The sequence below is a fragment of the Neovison vison genome, chromosome 11 (genome assembly GCF_020171115.1).
Source record: "Neovison vison isolate M4711 chromosome 11, ASM_NN_V1, whole genome shotgun sequence".
Taxonomy (NCBI): domain Eukaryota; kingdom Metazoa; phylum Chordata; class Mammalia; order Carnivora; family Mustelidae; genus Neogale; species Neogale vison.
The window spans coordinates 4538555-4544554 of NC_058101.1; the positions used below are offsets into that span (position 1 = coordinate 4538555).

Here is a 6000-nt window from a genome sequence, read left to right on the forward strand (position 1 = left end):
GCTCCCATCAATCCTGAGAACAAAATATTTTAAAAATTCAGTAATAGCCCCAGAACAAAGTTCAGTAGGAAATTACACTAGACATCCATGGCAATACTTAGCCGGATTTTCTCAGGCAATCTGTAGCCTAGGGCAGTGGGCTTTCTAGTTACCAGATCTAACATTACATCCCTCTAGACACACAGTGGCTACAAGGTATCACTAGTTCTCATTTTGCTGCTGAAAGCTGACTTCCTTGAGCTTTGGTTTCTTCATCTATAGAAAGGGAAGAGGAAGGCAGAGATCGTATGTATAATATCAGCTGCGATTCTGAGTTCTATGTACCAGGCCATATAAAAAACACTAGAAGGTTAATTTCACAATGCTTTTGGCATTTTAGTTCACTGGGGCATAAAAGGCACTAAAAAAGAATACTGAATGAATGAATGACTTAAATTAAGTCTCACAATAACCTAGTAAGGGAGCTAGCTGTCATTAAGAACATCTCCACTTTAGGGGCATCTGGGGAGCTCAGCTGGTTTAGTGTCTGCCCACGGCTCAGGTCATGATGCTGGGGTCCTGCGAGCTGGGATCGAGCCCCCCATCAGGCTCTCTTTTCAGCAGGGAGACTGCTTCTCCCTCTCCTTCTCAGTCTCTGCTGCTCTCCCGACTTGTGCTCTCTCTCAAATAAATAAATAAAATCTTAAAAAAAAAAACCCAAACCCACACATCTCCACTTTACATATTAAAAAGCTGGGGCACAGAGAAGGTACAATAATGTTCTAGGCACACAGCAGTAAGGGTCCCCCTACTGAATCTGGACAGTCACACTCCAAAGGTATGACGGTAACTCCCACGCTCGCCTTACCCAAGTGCCTGCCCCACACACTGTCACAGCCGATATTCAATACGTGTTGATCCAACAATTATTACTGATTTAAATTTTAAGAAGAAATCCAAGACCTCACAAGAGAACCTTAAGCATTCTTTTCAGAAAGGAATTTGGGGATCTACATCATTTCCTTTACTTTCCCCTCCATCCCTATTTCTCAGCAGATGGCTCCACACAGATCCCACAGTTCTGAGAACAAGATTCCAGAATCTTTAAACTTTAAGAGTTTCAAGTTACACCTGTAAACTCCCTTTCTCCTCAGTCTGAGGTTTTCTGCCTTCGTGAGCCAACGGGGACATCTTTGGAGAACAATGTTTCAATGAATTACATTTTTTTTATGATGCTGATACAACAGGTTGTAAATGTAGCTCTTCCCAAGGGCTCAGTCTTGCTGGCCCTGCAGAAGGGAGATTCCGGGGAAGGATTTCTGTCCCGCACTGTAGGTCCTTATCAGCAGCCAGAGGGGCCTTCAGCGAGCGGGGCCTCTGAGTCCCTGCACAGACCACAGCTTCCTGTATAAGGTCAAGGACTGACTCCGGTTCCCCACCTGCTGACTCAAATGCCTGCGGGATGAATCACGAGCAGGGGCGGGGACTTGCAAGCAAAGAAAAGGTGGGTCTTTTCAAGGAAAAGCAAACTTCTCGGATTCCCAACACTCCATGTCTAAATACACGTTTCTTCTACCACCTAAGAAATTTCCAAGTGAAAGAAAATAAAAGGTCTACGTTAAGAGGAGCGAAGGCTCCCGAGGATGGCGGGACTCCCAAGTCCTCGGCACCGGGCTCGAGCCCGCCCTCCGGCTTCGCGGGGACCCAAAGGGCAGCTCCGACCCCGGCTCCTTCTCTGTCCCCAAGACGCTCAGGGCGCGGGAGGCTGAGATGGCCGCGGGGTCCCCAGAAGCGAGGGTCTGCGGCCGCCGTCGCCGCGGTCGGGTGACCCTCCCCAGGCGCACCAAGTTTGCTCCTCTGGGCCTCAGTTTCCCCCATTCTGACGTGGGGACGCGGGCTCCGCCTGGTCTGCGGCGTGGGCCGCGCTCCCGGGGAAGTGGCCGGAGCCCCCGCTGCCAGCCGCCGGCAGCCGCGGGCGGGTCGCGGGGACGCGGGTCTTACCTGCTGCGCGGCCGAGGGACCTGGCGAGCCGGAGAGCCTGAGCCGGAGTGCGCGTCGCCCGCGACTGCTCGGCGCCCTCGCCGCCCGCGCCCCTTCCTCCCGCCCCGCCCCGTCCCGCCTGCGCCCCTCCCCGCCCCCTCCCTTCCCTGCCCCGCCCGCGGCCGGGAAAGGCTGGCCGCGCCCCGCCCGCAGCCCCCAGCCGCACCTGCCCCGCGCCGACGCCCGGGAAAGGCTGGCCGCGCCCTCCGCCGCCCCGCGGCCGCCCCGCGCCCCGCGCCCCCCGCCGCGTCCACCCCGAACGCTCTGTCCGCGCTCACTGCTCGGCTCGCGCTCGGTTCCGACCCGCCGCAGTGCCTCCCGCGCCCGCGGCTCGACGGGGTCTGGCCCGGCCCGTGCGTCCTGCCCCGCCTCCGCCCCCGCACGAGCTGCGTCCCCCCGCGCCCCGCCTGTGCCCGCGCGCGCCCTCCCTGCCGTCTGGCCGCGGCCCTGCTGGGGGCTTGCGCGGTGTCCAGAGCGGCCTCCGGGGAACGTCCCCGGGGCTGCGAGACCCGCCTCCGCGGACGAGGGGGAACCGCACAGCCTCAGACCCCCGCCCCGCCCCCACCCGTCCCCCGCTTCTCGGACTGCTTAGACGCGTCCTCCCGGCGGACGCAGAAGTGAGTCAACTCCGGCCCGGGCGCCCGCAGATCCGCTTCTCCGCGGTGGGGCCCGAGGCTGCGGTGCTCGCGTGACCCGCGGACGGAGCTGGGGGCGTCCGGGTCGGGGGTCCGCTCCTCCGTCACGAGCGCCGGCGGCTAAGCGAGGGCTCCAGACTGTTTCCCACTTGGCCTGTTCCCCTCGCGCTTCCCCCGTGAGCAGAACCAGCTGCCGGCACGGCGGGGGCTCGGCGACGGCGACGAGGGCGAGCGGGCGCGTGGAGGCCGGGGGTCCCGGTGCGGGGTGCGCGCCGGGTCACGCCGGAGCGAACCCGACCGCGGGGTTAAGTGACCTCAGCGAAGTCACGCAGGGACACGGGGCGGACCCAGACGGTCAACCCGGGCGTCCTGCGGCTCCGCGGCGGAGCTTGCGGACCCGCCGGTACCGGGACTCGAACCGCGGGCTCGGGGAGATGACGCGGCGGAGCGGCGTGTAGGCTCCGGAACAACGGACCAGACGAGGGAGGTTGGAAACTGAAGCCGGACTCAGAGGGGGGGACTCAGACGGGGGGACTCGGGAGCAGCTGCGTCTGGAAGGACGCGCCGACAGAGACGCTGCCGCCCCTTGCCGGGTGCGAGGCCGCGGACCCGGGACCCGACCGCGCTCCCTCGTCCATGTCCAGCTCCGGGAGCGCTCGCTTCCTCAGAGCGTGCGCAACGAAACAAAACTAGAAAGTGATGGGTCCGAAGCCCCTGGAGGAAAAGGTGTCATAAGTGGGACTCAGCACTGGCCTCAGCCCTTAGGTACCTTCCCCCTGGCAGGGCTGGATCTTGAATGACTTCAGGTCCGGGGGCACCACGGAGCAGCAGCGGGAGGGACTGCAGGTGTTGGGGGCGACCGCCCGACGGTCTCAGTCATCCGCTAAAAAGATAGAGATGCAGGTTCCACGAGCAAGGAAGCAGAAGAGAGAAGAGAAAATTTAAATCCTATGGGAGGACTTGAGAGTCTCTGCCACTGGGACTTCCAAAGTGACCGTTAGAGGTGGAATCGGGGCGACTGTGGCTGTTTGGGCTGTTGCAACTGGCATTGCACCGTCCCTTGTCTTGCCTTTCCTGTTCGTGGAAGCCACTGAAAGCGCAGGACGGCTGAGGGCAAACGCAAAAGATGGAGGTCAGGATGGAACCCGGACTTCTTCCCAGAGGGAAGCAGGTGCTGCTCTAGGGTCAAGCCCGTTCGAGGATTTGCCCAAGAGTCCAAGTTAGACCACAACCAAGAACTCTGGAAACAACCGGCTGTGGGAACAGTCAAGAAGAGCCGTGTCCTAGTCCCTTCAGGCTACCCTAACAGGCTCCCATAGACTGGGTGCTTACAGACAACAAAACACTCTCTCCTCACAGTTCCCGAGGCTGGGAAGTCCAAGATCAAGGCTCCAGCAGGTTTCCTGTGAGGGTGCCCTTTCTGGTCCCAAGACAGTTGTCTTCTTGCTGTGCCTCATGTGGCCTCAAGGGCAAGAGAGCTCTCTCTGGGCCCTCTATAAGGAGGGCACACATCCCATTCTTGACAGCTCTGCCCTTCTGACCTAATCATCCCAAAGGCCCCACCTCTGAATCCCATTGCTTTGGGGGATAGGATTTTGATACATTTTGGGCGGACACAAAATTCAGACCACAGCAAGCAGCTCACAACTCCCACAGTCTCTTCTTTAAAAGTTATTACATAAGGCGTCTTGGGGGCTCAGTTGGTTAAGCAACTGTGTTTGGTTCAGGTCATGATCCCAAAGTCCCGGGATCAAGTCTCACATCAGGCTTCCTCTGACCTGAGGTCTGCTTCTCCCTCTGACCCTCCCCCTTCTCATGTTCTCTCTCTCAAATAACTAAAATCTTTTTTTTAAAGTTGCTACATAAAATTTTTAATTGTGAAATATTTTCAAAGATACCAACAAGAATAAATGATATTATAATAATACTGACTACCCACATACTCGTCACCCAGCTTTATCAAACCTTAAACATTATGTTGTGTTCATTTAGAATGTTTTCAAGATATTTGAAAAGACAAATGGATACCGTTGATGTTTCGTTTTGCTCTTTTGGATCCATTTGCTTCCCTCTTTTCCCAGAGATAACCCAACAATAAATTCAGTGTCATAATTTTTGTGCATGTTGTTATACTTGTTTTCAAATTTCCATATAGCCATAAATATTACATAACACTGTTTTGCAGATCTTAAAACTTTAAATAAATGATGTCGTGATGTATATCCTTCGACCAGCTCTTTCTGTTCAGTGCTAGCTACTCTAGCAGCTATGGTCATTGTAAAGGCTGCATTGTATTTCGTTTTATGACTATGTCATGGTTTATGCCTCCTTCTTGTGATGATGGACATTACATTGTTTCAGTATTTTTCTACTATGAATAATTCCGCAAGGAACATTATTGTATATAGTTTCTTGTTCAGAGGCATGTGGGTTGATGACATTATCACTTGAAAATCAAGTAAGGAAAGAAAAAAGAGGAAACACTTGAACGCTTGGTGCAGGGAGCTGGTGGTTACTGGAAGTTATGAATAGGCTGCAGATTAGGCAACTTCAAAGAATTTTTAAACGGGACGATACTGTGAAACATTTTGAGAGGATGGGCAAATGTATCAGCTACTGCCACCGTAGCACGGGCTAACAAACCATCCCGAAATTCAGGGGGTGAAAAGAAGTCATTTATTCTCCCGGAGCAGCGGGATGGCTGGGGTGCTTCGTGTGTTCATTCTGAGCCCAGGCTAAAAGGGCAACAGCTGCCTGGAGGAAGCTGTTCCAGCACTGTCCGTGTGCAAGAGCACACTCAACTCCACGAGCACTTCTCAGACCCTTGCTTGCACCATGAGTGCTGACATCGATGGGACGAACAGGATGGCCAGTCCTATGGCAGTATACAGAGAGCGGCGGAGGCGGCGTTGGGAGCTCCCAACGTGGCCAAACGTTGTCCGATAGAACAAGGACGGCTGGAGAGGCTCCTACATCCAATACTCAGGTCTGGACACGAAGGTCTCAACATCTCAGGATAGGGTTAGCCATGGAAATAAGACCTTCCGAGGAAAAAGAGCTCAGGCAACAAACTATCAAATATTATTTTGGTCTTTTAAACAACAAAATAACCGGCAACATAGCTCATTTTTTAAGGTACCAGCTATATGCCAGGCGCAAATCTGAATGTGTTGTACACACCACCTCCCTTTACTTTCACCTCAATCAAATGAGGTGGGTCCCAGGACGTACTATTTCTTAGAGTTGCATAAACTGTCCAGTGAGAAAGGTCCTGGGCCAGTGCCTTTAAGCTTCACACCCAGTCAGCCTGCTCGAAGCTCCTCTTAATCACGACGGTGATAAATTT

At 54.8% G+C, this 6000-nt stretch overlaps 1 protein-coding gene across 1 annotated transcript in view; it reads right to left on the reverse strand.

Annotated features, from left to right (window-relative positions):
* ANXA3 (annexin A3) overlaps positions 1 to 2061 on the reverse strand; it is a 48006-nt gene extending 45945 nt beyond the window's left edge. The window contains exon 1 of the mRNA XM_044224397.1: positions 1981 to 2061. The gene's annotated coding sequence lies outside the window, so the exon portion shown is untranslated. The remainder of the gene's footprint in view (positions 1 to 1980) is intronic.
* Positions 2062 to 6000: the final 3939 nt, after the last annotated feature.